Source organism: Pleurodeles waltl, chromosome 12, assembly GCF_031143425.1.
Source record: "Pleurodeles waltl isolate 20211129_DDA chromosome 12, aPleWal1.hap1.20221129, whole genome shotgun sequence".
NCBI classification, from domain to species: domain Eukaryota; kingdom Metazoa; phylum Chordata; class Amphibia; order Caudata; family Salamandridae; genus Pleurodeles; species Pleurodeles waltl.
In genome coordinates, this window is record NC_090451.1 from 13880729 (window position 1) to 13895842 (window position 15114).

The 15114-nt window shown below is 64.1% G+C and overlaps 1 protein-coding gene across 1 annotated transcript in view; it reads right to left on the bottom strand.

The window, feature by feature from the left end:
* Positions 1 to 15114, bottom strand: part of PWWP3A (PWWP domain containing 3A, DNA repair factor) — a 116110-nt gene that overhangs the window by 87438 nt on the left and 13558 nt on the right. The gene's annotated exons all lie outside the window — the stretch shown is intronic.

A 15114-nucleotide genomic window follows, 5' to 3' on the forward strand; every position in this document is an offset into this window, starting at 1 on the left:
GGGGTGGTAAGGGGGTGTTATTTTGGAGTAATCACTAAGATGGTGTGGGGACCCAGAGATGATGTAGACAGAAAGAACACATTGTGGTAAATGTTTTGAAGGCGATACCATTGTCCGAGGACCACCACAGGCTGAGTTATAAGCAAAAAAATTTGTGAAAGTAAATACCTTGCAAAGCATTATGGGGCAAGTTTCAGTGCCACAAATATTTTAGTATGCTGATATGACTGTAATGCCTAGAACAGCCCCTAAAGGACACCACAATGAAAATAGCATTTGTAAGAAACATGGTCATATCACTTTATAGCTAGCCCCTGAGGAGCATGACCACACAAAAAGAAAACCGCAATAAATAATACGATACAATAAGAAAATGGCAATAAATAATGCAGAGTAGCCATATATGTAGCTCCTGCAGATCATACTGCATCACACAAGGGCAGCGGGTCCATAGCATTGATATTATAAACAAGACCCTAAAAACACAAGTTATTCCCATCCAGAAAACAAAAGATCCAGCCACGAGAATGTTTAAAAAGTCTAAATGGTGGGAGGGGGTATTATTTTGGGGGCCCCATTAACGTGGTGTGGGGGCCCAGAAATGACCTAGACAGAAAGTATGTGTCATGCTGAATGTTTTGGTGGTGGTCTCATTGTCCCAAGACCACCACAGGCTGAGATATGGGCAAAAATGTTATGAAAAAGAACACTTGCAAAGCATTATGGGTTGGGTTTTCCTAAGTGCAGTGAAAATGGTAGTAATGACTCTCCCCGCTGTGTGTGGAGACGTTTTCTCATTGAGGATTTCTGTTTCATGTAAAACGTTGACCAATTTCAGGTATTTTCAGAGGAGAAGCACAAGAAATTACTCCGATTAGGTAACTGTGAACAATATGATCAGCGCTTCAATGCTGCATATTGAGTTCATGCTGTTGTGCCTGTTCGCACTATGACTGACATACAAAGAGGATAGACAAAAAAATAGTTTGCTCATACTGAAGTATTTAAGCAATTATGCAATAATCATTGTAACAGGGGCAGTCTGCAAAGCATGACAAAAATAGCCTCAAGATGGGGGCAAAAGTAAAGCAATTACAATTTACATCAAGTGATTTTTTTTAAGTTAAGCCTAGGAACGAATGAAAGTGATCGGTGTGACATGGGCGTGGTTAACAGCCAACAATACTTACAACAGGTCATGAGTTTGTGTTCTCGACCTAATCATAAAAGTGTTACGAAACGTGCAGGTCTTGTGTCATACAATCTACTTGGCCTAACTGTAGTGCACTGAACTGCTAAACTGATCTCAAATTGTGCAATCCCATGCAAATACGTAATTTACCAAGCATGCAAGTTCAGTCTGTCTGCTGAACATAAAACTCTTCTTTCATTTAATAGACTAAACTTTTGCTCCATAGACAATAAGAATCTAGACCCCATATAAAGGTACCTAGGACCAGCTTGCCTCTTAGTTTAGTAATTGGGGTGAGATTTGTTTTTTTTGGTGGGGGGAGGGGTTCAGTATATGTTATTTACAGACAGCACATTTTCAACTAAAATGGACATAAACATTCCTGCTGATGTAGATTTACTGTTAATAAATGACATTTAAAAGCGAAGTCTAGGAACATTGTGTGTCCTGGACCCACCACCACCCAACAGCAGGAGCCTGATCTTACAGTTGCCATCCTCTGCTTACACAGCAGGGACCCTCCACTCCATAACTAGGACCCTTTTTTGACAGATGCTCGTCAGACACCTCCCGCTCCACCCCAGGACCCCCCAATACCTTGGATGCGAGGACCTGCAGCTGCACAGGACAGACCCCAACTCAGGCCGGGACCCTCCTCAGGCCAGGTGCTTTCATCCAAGGACCCCCCTCTCAGCCCAGGGCTCAGGAGACCCTCACTCAGTCAAGGAGACCTCCCCACCCAGGACACCTGCCTCAGCTCACCCCAGGAACCCCCACCTCCCCCTCTCAGCCCAGGGCTCAGGAGACCCTCACTCAGTCAAGGAGACCTCCCCACCCAGGACACCTGCCTCAGCTCACCCCAGGAACCCCCACCGCCCCCTCTCAGCGCAGGGCTCAGGAGACCCTCACTCAGTCAAGGAGACCTCCCCACCCAGGACACCCGCCTCAGCTCACCCCAGGAACCCCCACCTCCCCCTCTCAGCCCAGGGCTCAGGAGACCCTCACTCAGTCAAGGAGACCTCCCCACCCAGGACACCCGCCTCAGCTCACCCCAGGAACCCCCACCTCCACCTCTCAGCCCAGGGCTCAGGAGACCCTCACTCAGTCAAGGAGACCTCCCCACCCAGGACACCCGCCTCAGCTCACCCCAGGAACCCCCACCTCCCCCTCTCAGCCCAGGGCTCAGGAGACCCTCACTCAGTCAAGGAGACCTCCCCACCCAGGACACCTGCCTCAGCTCACCCCAGGAACCCCCACCTCCCCCTCTCAGCCCAGGGCTCAGGAGACCCTCACTCAGTCAAGGAGACCTCCCCACCCAGGACACCTGCCTCAGCTCACCCCAGGAACCCCCACCTCCCCCTCTCAGCCCAGGGCTCAGGAGACCCTCACTCAGTCAAGGAGACCTCCCCACCCAGGACACCTGCCTCAGCTCACCCCAGGAACCCCCACCTCCCCCTCTCAGCCCAGGGCTCAGGAGACCCTCACTCAGTCAAGGAGACCTCCCCACCCAGGACACCTGCCTCAGCTCACCCCAGGAACCCCCACCTCCCCCTCTCAGCCCAGGGCTCAGGAGACCCTCACTCAGTCAAGGAGACCTCCCCACCCAGGACACCTGCCTCAGCTCACCCCAGGAACCCCCACCTCCCCCTCTCAGCCCAGGGCTCAGGAGACCCTCACTCAGTCAAGGAGACCTCCCCACCCAGGACACCTGCCTCAGCTCACCCCAGGAACCCCCACCTCCCCCTCTCAGCCCAGGGCTCAGGAGACCCTCACTCAGTCAAGGAGACCTCCCCACCCAGGACACCTGCCTCAGCTCACCCCAGGAACCCCCACCTCCCCCTCTCAGCCCAGGGCTCAGGAGACCCTCACTCAGTCAAGGAGACCTCCCCACCCAGGACACCTGCCTCAGCTCACCCCAGGAACCCCCACCTCCCCCTCTCAGCCCAGGGCTCAGGAGACCCTCACTCAGTCAAGGAGACCTCCCCACCCAGGACACCTGCCTCAGCTCACCCCAGGAACCCCCACCTCCCCCTCTCAGCCCAGGGCTCAGGAGACCCTCACTCAGTCAAGGAGACCTCCCCACCCAGGACACCTGCCTCAGCTCACCCCAGGAACCCCCACCTCCCCCTCTCAGCCCAGGGCTCAGGAGACCCTCACTCAGTCAAGGAGACCTCCCCACCCAGGACACCTGCCTCAGCTCACCCCAGGACCCCCACCTCCCCCCCTCAGCCCAGGGCTCAGGAGACCCTCACTCAGTCAAGGAGACCTCCCCACCCAGGACACCTGCCTCAGCTCACCCCAGGACCCCCCACCTCCCCCTCTCAGCCCAGGGCTCAGGAGACCCTCACTCAGTCAAGGAGACCTCCCCACCCAGGACACCTGCCTCAGCTCACCCCAGGAACCCCCACCTCCCCCTCTCAGCCCAGGGCTCAGGAGACCCTCACTCAGTCAAGGAGACCTCCCCACCCAGGACACCTGCCTCAGCTCACCCCAGGAACCCCCACCTCCCCCTCTCAGCCCAGGGCTCAGGAGACCCTCACTCAGTCAAGGAGACCTCCCCACCCAGGACACCCGCCTCAGCTCACCCCAGGAACCCCCACCTCCCCCTCTCAGCCCAGGGCTCAGGAGACCCTCACTCAGTCAAGGAGACCTCCCCACCCAGGACACCCGCCTCAGCTCACCCCAGGAACCCCCACCTCCCCCTCTCAGCCCAGGGCTCAGGAGACCCTCACTCAGTCAAGGAGACCTCCCCACCCAGGACACCTGCCTCAGCTCACCCCAGGAACCCCCACCGCCCCCTCTCAGCGCCAGGGCTCAGGAGACCCTCACTCAGTCAAGGAGACCTCCCCACCCAGGACACCCGCCTCAGCTCACCCCAGGAACCCCCACCTCCCCCTCTCAGCCCAGGGCTCAGGAGACCCTCACTCAGTCAAGGAGACCTCCCCACCCAGGACACCCGCCTCAGCTCACCCCAGGAACCCCCACCTCCCCCTCTCAGCCCAGGGCTCAGGAGACCCTCACTCAGTCAATGAGACCTCCCCACCCAGGACACCCGCCTCAGCTCACCCCAGGAACCCCCACCTCCCCCTCTCAGCCCAGGGCTCAGGAGACCCTCACTCAGTCAAGGAGACCTCCCCACCCAGGACACCTGCCTCAGCTCACCCCAGGAACCCCCACCTCCCCCTCTCAGCCCAGGGCTCAGGAGACCCTCACTCAGTCAAGGAGACCTCCCCACCCAGGACACCTGCCTCAGCTCACCCCAGGAACCCCCACCTCCCCCTCTCAGCCCAGGGCTCAGGAGACCCTCACTCAGTCAAGGAGACCTCCCCACCCAGGACACCCGCCTCAGCTCACCCCAGGAACCCCCACCTCCCCCTCTCAGCCCAGGGCTCAGGAGACCCTCACTCAGTCAAGGAGACCTCCCCACCCAGGACACCCGCCTCAGCTCACCCCAGGAACCCCCACCTCCCCCTCTCAGCCCAGGGCTCAGGAGACCCTCACTCAGTCAAGGAGACCTCCCCACCCAGGACACCCGCCTCAGCTCACCCCAGGAACCCCCACCTCCCCCTCTCAGCCCAGGGCTCAGGAGACCCTCACTCAGTCAAGGAGACCTCCCCACCCAGGACACCTGCCTCAGCTCACCCCAGGAACCCCCACCTCCCCCTCTCAGCCCAGGGCTCAGGAGACCCTCACTCAGTCAAGGAGACCTCCCCACCCAGGACACCTGCCTCAGCTCACCCCAGGAACCCCCACCTCCCCCTCTCAGCCCAGGGCTCAGGAGACCCTCACTCAGTCAAGGAGACCTCCCCACCCAGGACACCTGCCTCAGCTCACCCCAGGAACCCCCACCTCCCCCTCTCAGCCCAGGGCTCAGGAGACCCTCACTCAGTCAAGGAGACCTCCCCACCCAGGACACCTGCCTCAGCTCACCCCAGGAACCCCCACCTCCCCCTCTCAGCCCAGGGCTCAGGAGACCCTCACTCAGTCAAGGAGACCTCCCCACCCAGGACACCTGCCTCAGCTCACCCCAGGAACCCCCACCTCCCCCTCTCAGCCCAGGGCTCAGGAGACCCTCACTCAGTCAAGGAGACCTCCCCACCCAGGACACCTGCCTCAGCTCACCCCAGGAACCCCCACCTCCCCCTCTCAGCCCAGGGCTCAGGAGACCCTCACTCAGTCAAGGAGACCTCCCCACCCAGGACACCTGCCTCAGCTCACCCCAGGAACCCCCACCTCCCCCTCTCAGCCCAGGGCTCAGGAGACCCTCACTCAGTCAAGGAGACCTCCCCACCCAGGACACCTGCCTCAGCTCACCCCAGGAACCCCCACCTCCCCCTCTCAGCCCAGGGCTCAGGAGACCCTCACTCAGTCAAGGAGACCTCCCCACCCAGGACACCCGCCTCAGCTCACCCCAGGAACCCCCACCTCCCCCTCTCAGCCCAGGGCTCAGGAGACCCTCACTCAGTCAAGGAGACCTCCCCACCCAGGACACCCGCCTCAGCTCACCCCAGGAACCCCCACCTCCCCCTCTCAGCCCAGGGCTCAGGAGACCCTCACTCAGTCAAGGAGACCTCCCCACCCAGGACACCCGCCTCAGCTCACCCCAGGAACCCCCACCTCCCCCTCTCAGCCCAGGGCTCAGGAGACCCTCACTCAGTCAAGGAGACCTCCCCACCCAGGACACCCGCCTCAGCTCACCCCAGGAACCCCCACCTCCCCCTCTCAGCCCAGGGCTCAGGAGACCCTCACTCAGTCAAGGAGACCTCCCCACCCAGGACACCCGCCTCAGCTCACCCCAGGAACCCCCACCTCCCCCTCTCAGCCCAGGGCTCAGGAGACCCTCACTCAGTCAAGGAGACCTCCCCACCCAGGACACCCGCCTCAGCTCACCCCAGGAACCCCCACCTCCCCCTCTCAGCCCAGGGCTCAGGAGACCCTCACTCAGTCAAGGAGACCTCCCCACCCAGGACACCCGCCTCAGCTCACCCCAGGAACCCCCACCTCCCCCTCTCAGCCCAGGGCTCAGGAGACCCTCACTCAGTCAAGGAGACCTCCCCACCCAGGACACCCGCCTCAGCTCACCCCAGGAACCCCCACCTCCCCCTCTCAGCCCAGGGCTCAGGAGACCCTCACTCAGTCAAGGAGACCTCCCCACCCAGGACACCTGCCTCAGCTCACCCCAGGAACCCCCACCTCCCCCTCTCAGCCCAGGGCTCAGGAGACCCTCACTCAGTCAAGGAGACCTCCCCACCCAGGACACCTGCCTCAGCTCACCCCAGGAACCCCCACCTCCCCCTCTCAGCCCAGGGCTCAGGAGACCCTCACTCAGTCAAGGAGACCTCCCCACCCAGGACACCCGCCTCAGCTCACCCCAGGAACCCCCACCTCCCCCTCTCAGCCCAGGGCTCAGGAGACCCTCACTCAGTCAAGGAGACCTCCCCACCCAGGACACCCGCCTCAGCTCACCCCAGGAACCCCCACCTCCCCCTCTCAGCCCAGGGCTCAGGAGACCCTCACTCAGTCAAGGAGACCTCCCCACCCAGGACACCCGCCTCAGCTCACCCCAGGTACCCCCACCTCCCCCTCTCAGCCCAGGGCTCAGGAGACCCTCACTCAGTCAAGGTGACCTCCCCACCCAGGACACCTGCCTCAGCTCACCCCAGGAACCCCCACCTCCCCCTCTCAGCCCAGGGCTCAGGAGACCCTCACTCAGTCAAGGAGACCTCCCCACCCAGGACACCTGGCTCAGCTCACCCCAGGAACCCCCACCTCCCCCTCTCAGCCCAGGGCTCAGGAGACCCTCACTCAGTCAAGGAGACCTCCCCACCCAGGACACCCGGCCTCAGCTCACCCCAGGAACCCCCACCTCCCCCTCTCAGCCCAAGGCTCAGGAGACCCTCACTCAGTCAAGGAGACCTCCCCACCCAGGACACCCGGCCTCAGCTCACCCCAGGAACCCCCACCTCCCCCTCTCAGCCCAGGGCTCAGGAGACCCTCACTCAGTCAAGGAGACCTCCCCACCCAGGACACCCGCCTCAGCTCACCCCAGGAACCCCCACCTCCCCCTCTCAGCCCAGGGCTCAGGAGACCCTCACTCAGTCAAGGAGACCTCCCCACCCAGGACACCCGCCTCAGCTCACCCCAGGAACCCCCACCTCCCCCTCTCAGCCCAGGGCTCAGGAGACCCTCACTCAGTCAAGGAGACCTCCCCACCCAGGACACCCGCCTCAGCTCACCCCAGGAACCCCCACCTCCCCCTCTCAGCCCAGGGCTCAGGAGACCCTCACTCAGTCAAGGAGACCTCCCCACCCAGGACACCCGCCTCAGCTCACCCCAGGAACCCCCACCTCCCCCTCTCAGCCCAGGGCTCAGGAGACCCTCACTCAGTCAAGGAGCCCCCCACCCAGGACACCCGCCTCAGCTCACCCCAGGAACCCCCACCTCCCCCTCTCAGCCCAGGGCTCAGGAGACCCTCACTCAGTCAAGGAGACCTCCCCACCCAGGACACCTGCCTCAGCTCACCCCAGGAACCCCCACCTCCCCCTCTCAGCCCAGGGCTCAGGAGACCCTCACTCAGTCAAGGTGACCTCCCCACCCAGGACACCTGCCTCAGCTCACCCCAGGAACCCCCACCTCCCCCTCTCAGCCCAGGGCTCAGGAGACCCTCACTCAGTCAAGGTGACCTCCCCACCCAGGACACCTGCCTCAGCTCACCCCAGGAACCCCCACCTCCCCCTCTCAGCCCAGGGCTCAGGAGACCCTCACTCAGTCAAGGAGACCTCCCCACCCAGGACACCCTGCCTCAGCTCACCCCAGGAACCCCCACCTCCCCCTCTCAGCCCAGGGCTCAGGAGACCCTCACTCAGTCAAGGAGACCTCCCCACCCAGGACACCTGCCTCAGCTCACCCCAGGAACCCCCACCTCCCCCTCTCAGCCCAGGGCTCAGGAGACCCTCACTCAGTCAAGGAGACCTCCCCACCCAGGACACCTGCCTCAGCTCACCCCAGGACCCCCCACCTCCCCCTCTCAGCCCAGGGCTCAGGAGACCCTCACTCAGTCAAGGAGACCTCCCCACCCAGGACACCTGCCTCAGCTCACCCCAGGAACCCCCACCTCCCCCTCTCAGCCCAGGGCTCAGGAGACCCTCACTCAGTCAAGGAGACCTCCCCACCCAGGACACCCGCCTCAGCTCACCCCAGGAACCCCCACCTCCCCCTCTCAGCCCAGGGCTCAGGAGACCCTCACTCAGTCAAGGAGACCTCCCCACCCAGGACACCCGCCTCAGCTCACCCCAGGAACCCCCACCTCCCCCTCTCAGCCCAGGGCTCAGGAGACCCTCACTCAGTCAAGGAGACCTCCCCACCCAGGACACCCGCCTCAGCTCACCCCAGGAACCCCCACCTCCCCCTCTCAGCCCAGGGCTCAGGAGACCCTCACTCAGTCAAGGAGACCTCCCCACCCAGGACACCTGCCTCAGCTCACCCCAGGAACCCCCACCTCCCCCTCTCAGCCCAGGGCTCAGGAGACCCTCACTCAGTCAAGGAGACCTCCCCACCCAGGACACCTGCCTCAGCTCACCCCAGGACCCCCCACCTCCCCCTCTCAGCCCAGGGCTCAGGAGACCCTCACTCAGTCAAGGAGACCTCCCCACTAAAGACACCTGCCTCAGCTCACCCCAGGACCCCCCACCTCCCCTCTCAGCCCAGGGCTCAGGAGACCCTCACTCAGAGACCCCCCCATCCCCAGGACACCCGCCCCAGCTCACCCCAGGAACCCCCACCTCTCAGCCCAGGGCTCAGGAGACCCTCACTCAGTCAAGGAGACCTCCCCACCCAGGACACCCGCCTCAGCTCACCCCAGGAACCCCCACCTCCCCCTCTCAGCCCAGGGCTCAGGAGACCCTCACTCAGTCAAGGAGACCTCCCCACCCAGGACACCCGCCTCAGCTCACCCCAGGAACCCCCACCTCCCCCTCTCAGCCCAGGGCTCAGGAGACCCTCACTCAGTCAAGGAGACCTCCCCACCCAGGACACCCGCCTCAGCTCACCCCAGGAACCCCCACCTCCCCCTCTCAGCCCAGGGCTCAGGAGACCCTCACTCAGTCAAGGAGACCTCCCCACCCAGGACACCCGCCTCAGCTCACCCCAGGAACCCCCACCTCCCCCTCTCAGCCCAGGGCTCAGGAGACCCTCACTCAGTCAAGGAGACCTCCCCACCCAGGACACCCGCCTCAGCTCACCCCAGGAACCCCCACCTCCCCCTCTCAGCCCAGGGCTCAGGAGACCCTCACTCAGTCAAGGAGACCTCCCCACCCAGGACACCTGCCTCAGCTCACCCCAGGAACCCCCACCTCCCCCTCTCAGCCCAGGGCTCAGGAGACCCTCACTCAGTCAAGGAGACCTCCCCACCCAGGACACCTGCCTCAGCTCACCCCAGGAACCCCCACCTCCCCCTCTCAGCCCAGGGCTCAGGAGACCCTCACTCAGTCAAGGAGACCTCCCCACCCAGGACACCTGCCTCAGCTCACCCCAGGAACCCCCACCTCCCCCTCTCAGCCCAGGGCTCAGGAGACCCTCACTCAGTCAAGGAGACCTCCCCACCCAGGACACCTGCCTCAGCTCACCCCAGGAACCCCCACCTCCCCCTCTCAGCCCAGGGCTCAGGAGACCCTCACTCAGTCAAGGAGACCTCCCCACCCAGGACACCTGCCTCAGCTCACCCCAGGAACCCCCACCTCCCCCTCTCAGCCCAGGGCTCAGGAGACCCTCACTCAGTCAAGGAGACCTCCCCACCCAGGACACCTGCCTCAGCTCACCCCAGGAACCCCCACCTCCCCCTCTCAGCCCAGGGCTCAGGAGACCCTCACTCAGTCAAGGAGACCTCCCCACCCAGGACACCTGCCTCAGCTCACCCCAGGAACCCCCACCTCCCCCTCTCAGCCCAGGGCTCAGGAGACCCTCACTCAGTCAAGGAGACCTCCCCACCCAGGACACCTGCCTCAGCTCACCCCAGGAACCCCCACCTCCCCCTCTCAGCCCAGGGCTCAGGAGACCCTCACTCAGTCAAGGAGACCTCCCCACCCAGGACACCTGCCTCAGCTCACCCCAGGAACCCCCACCTCCCCCTCTCAGCCCAGGGCTCAGGAGACCCTCACTCAGTCAAGGAGACCTCCCCACCCAGGACACCTGCCTCAGCTCACCCCAGGAACCCCCACCTCCCCCTCTCAGCCCAGGGCTCAGGAGACCCTCACTCAGTCAAGGAGACCTCCCCACCCAGGACACCCGCCTCAGCTCACCCCAGGAACCCCCACCTCCCCCTCTCAGCCCAGGGCTCAGGAGACCCTCACTCAGTCAAGGAGACCTCCCCACCCAGGACACCTGCCTCAGCTCACCCCAGGAACCCCCACCTCCCCCTCTCAGCCCAGGGCTCAGGAGACCCTCACTCAGTCAAGGAGACCTCCCCACCCAGGACACCTGCCTCAGCTCACCCCAGGAACCCCCACCTCCCCCTCTCAGCCCAGGGCTCAGGAGACCCTCACTCAGTCAAGGAGACCTCCCCACCCAGGACACCCGCCTCAGCTCACCCCAGGAACCCCCACCTCCCCCTCTCAGCCCAGGGCTCAGGAGACCCTCACTCAGTCAAGGAGACCTCCCCACCCAGGACACCTGCCTCAGCTCACCCCAGGAACCCCCACCTCCCCCTCTCAGCCCAGGGCTCAGGAGACCCTCACTCAGTCAAGGAGACCTCCCCACCCAGGACACCCGCCTCAGCTCACCCCAGGACCCCCCACCTCCCCCTCTCAGCCCAGGGCTCAGGAGACCCTCACTCAGTCAAGGAGACCTCCCCACCCAGGACACCTGCCTCAGCTCACCCCAGGAACCCCCACCTCCCCCTCTCAGCCCAGGGCTCAGGAGACCCTCACTCAGTCAAGGAGACCTCCCCACTAAAGACACCTGCCTCAGCTCACCCCAGGACCCCCCACCTCCCCTCTCAGCCCAGGGCTCAGGAGACCCTCACTCAGAGACCCCCCCATCCCCAGGACACCCGCCCCAGCTCACCCCAGGAACCCCCACCTCTCAGCCCAGGGCTCAGGAGACCCTCACTCAGTCAAGGAGACCTCCCCACCCAGGACACCCGCCTCAGCTCACCCCAGGAACCCCCACCTCCCCCTCTCAGCCCAGGGCTCAGGAGACCCTCACTCAGTCAAGGAGACCTCCCCACCCAGGACACCCGCCTCAGCTCACCCCAGGACCCCCCACCTCCCCCTCTCAGCCCAGGGCTCAGGAGACCCTCACTCAGTCAAGGAGACCTCCCCACCCAGGACACCCGCCTCAGCTCACCCCAGGAACCCCCACCTCCCCCTCTCAGCCCAGGGCTCAGGAGACCCTCACTCAGTCAAGGAGACCTCCCCACCCAGGACACCCGCCTCAGCTCACCCCAGGAACCCCCACCTCCCCCTCTCAGCCCAGGGCTCAGGAGACCCTCACTCAGTCAAGGAGACCTCCCCACCCAGGACACCTGCCTCAGCTCACCCCAGGAACCCCCACCTCCCCCTCTCAGCCCAGGGCTCAGGAGACCCTCACTCAGTCAAGGAGACCTCCCCACCCAGGACACCTGCCTCAGCTCACCCCAGGAACCCCCACCTCCCCCTCTCAGCCCAGGGCTCAGGAGACCCTCACTCAGTCAAGGAGACCTCCCCACCCAGGACACCTGCCTCAGCTCACCCCAGGAACCCCCACCTCCCCCTCTCAGCCCAGGGCTCAGGAGACCCTCACTCAGTCAAGGAGACCTCCCCACCCAGGACACCTGCCTCAGCTCACCCCAGGAACCCCCACCTCCCCCTCTCAGCCCAGGGCTCAGGAGACCCTCACTCAGTCAAGGAGACCTCCCCACCCAGGACACCTGCCTCAGCTCACCCCAGGAACCCCCACCTCCCCCTCTCAGCCCAGGGCTCAGGAGACCCTCACTCAGTCAAGGAGACCTCCCCACCCAGGACACCCGCCTCAGCTCACCCCAGGAACCCCCACCTCCCCCTCTCAGCCCAGGGCTCAGGAGACCCTCACTCAGTCAAGGAGACCTCCCCACCCAGGACACCCGCCTCAGCTCACCCCAGGAACCCCCACCTCCCCCTCTCAGCCCAGGGCTCAGGAGACCCTCACTCAGTCAAGGAGACCTCCCCACCCAGGACACCCGCCTCAGCTCACCCCAGGAACCCCCACCTCCCCCTCTCAGCCCAGGGCTCAGGAGACCCTCACTCAGTCAAGGAGACCTCCCCACCCAGGACACCCGCCTCAGCTCACCCCAGGAACCCCCACCTCCCCCTCTCAGCCCAGGGCTCAGGAGACCCTCACTCAGTCAAGGAGACCTCCCCACCCAGGACACCTGCCTCAGCTCACCCCAGGAACCCCCACCTCCCCCTCTCAGCCCAGGGCTCAGGAGACCCTCACTCAGTCAAGGAGACCTCCCCACCCAGGACACCTGCCTCAGCTCACCCCAGGAACCCCCACCTCCCCCTCTCAGCCCAGGGCTCAGGAGACCCTCACTCAGTCAAGGAGACCTCCCCACCCAGGACACCTGCCTCAGCTCACCCCAGGAACCCCCACCTCCCCCTCTCAGCCCAGGGCTCAGGAGACCCTCACTCAGTCAAGGAGACCTCCCCACCCAGGACACCCGCCTCAGCTCACCCCAGGAACCCCCACCTCCCCCTCTCAGCCCAGGGCTCAGGAGACCCTCACTCAGTCAAGGAGACCTCCCCACCCAGGAGACCCGCCTCAGCTCACCCCAGGAACCCCCACCTCCCCCTCTCAGCCCAGGGCTCAGGAGACCCTCACTCAGTCAAGGAGACCTCCCCACCCAGGACACCCGCCTCAGCTCACCCCAGGAACCCCCACCTCCCCCTCTCAGCCCAGGGCTCAAGAGACCCTCACTCAGTCAAGGAGACCTCCCCACCCAGGACACCCGCCTCAGCTCACCCCAGGAACCCCCACCTCCCCCTCTCAGCCCAGGGCTCAGGAGACCCTCACTCAGTCAAGGAGACCTCCCCACCCAGGACACCCGCCTCAGCTCACCCCAGGAACCCCCACCTCCCCCTCTCAGCCCAGGGCTCAGGAGACCCTCACTCAGTCAAGGAGACCTCCCCACCCAGGACACCCGCCTCAGCTCACCCCAGGAACCCCCACCTCCCCCTCTCAGCCCAGGGCTCAGGAGACCCTCACTCAGTCAAGGAGACCTCCCCACCCAGGACACCCTGCCTCAGCTCACCCCAGGAACCCCCACCTCCCCCTCTCAGCCCAGGGCTCAGGAGACCCTCACTCAGTCAAGGAGACCTCCCCACCCAGGACACCTGCCTCAGCTCACCCCAGGAACCCCCACCTCCCCCTCTCAGCCCAGGGCTCAGGAGACCCTCACTCAGTCAAGGAGACCTCCCCACCCAGGACACCTGCCTCAGCTCACCCCAGGAACCCCCACCTCCCCCTCTCAGCCCAGGGCTCAGGAGACCCTCACTCAGTCAAGGAGACCTCCCCACCCAGGACACCTGCCTCAGCTCACCCCAGGACCCCCCACCTCCCCCTCTCAGCCCAGGGCTCAAGAGACCCTCACTCAGTCAAGGAGACCTCCCCACCCAGGACACCCGCCTCAGCTCACCCCAGGAACCCCCACCTCCCCCTCTCAGCCCAGGGCTCAGGAGACCCTCACTCAGTCAAGGAGACCTCCCCACCCAGGACACCTGCCTCAGCTCACCCCAGGAACCCCCACCTCCCCCTCTCAGCCCAGGGCTCAGGAGACCCTCACTCAGTCAAGGAGACCTCCCCACCCAGGACACCTGCCTCAGCTCACCCCAGGACCCCCCACCTCCCCCTCTCAGCCCAGGGCTCAGGAGACCCTCACTCAGTCAAGGAGACCTCCCCACCCAGGACACCTGCCTCAGCTCACCCCAGGAACCCCCACCTCCCCCTCTCAGCCCAGGGCTCAGGAGACCCTCACTCAGTCAAGGAGACCTCCCCACCCAGGACACCTGCCTCAGCTCACCCCAGGACCCCCCACCTCCCCCTCTCAGCCCAGGGCTCAGGAGACCCTCACTCAGTCAAGGAGACCTCCCCACCCAGGACACCCGCCTCAGCTCACCCCAGGACCCCCCACCTCCCCCTCTCAGCCCAGGGCTCAGGAGACCCTCACTCAGTCAAGGAGACCTCCCCACCCAGGACACCTGCCTCAGCTCACCCCAGGAACCCCCACCTCCCCCTCTCAGCCCAGGGCTCAGGAGACCCTCACTCAGTCAAGGAGACCTCCCCACCCAGGACACCCTGCCTCAGCTCACCCCAGGACCCCCCACCTCCCCCTCTCAGCCCAGGGCTCAGGAGACCCTCACTCAGTCAAGGAGACCTCCCCACCCAGGACACCCGCCTCAGCTCACCCCAGGAACCCCCACCTCCCCCTCTCAGCCCAGGGCTCAGGAGACCCTCACTCAGTCAAGGAGACCTCCCCACCCAGGACACCTGCCTCAGCTCACCCCAGGAACCCCCACCTCCCCCTCTCAGCCCAGGGCTCAGGAGACCCTCACTCAGTCAAGGAGACCTCCCCACCCAGGACACCCGCCTCAGCTCACCCCAGGAACCCCCACCTCCCCCTCTCAGCCCAGGGCTCAGGAGACCCTCACTCAGTCAAGGAGACCTCCCCACCCAGGACACCCGCCTCAGCTCACCCCAGGAACCCCCACCTCCCCCTCTCAGCCCAGGGCTCAGGAGACCCTCACTCAGTCAAGGAGACCTCCCCACCCAGGACACCTGCCTCAGCTCACCCCAGGAACCCCCACCTCCCCCTCTCAGCCCAGGGCTCAGGAGACCCTCACTCAGTCAAGGAGACCTCCCCACCCAGGACACCTGCCTCAGCTCACCCCAGGAACCCCCACCTCCCCCTCTCA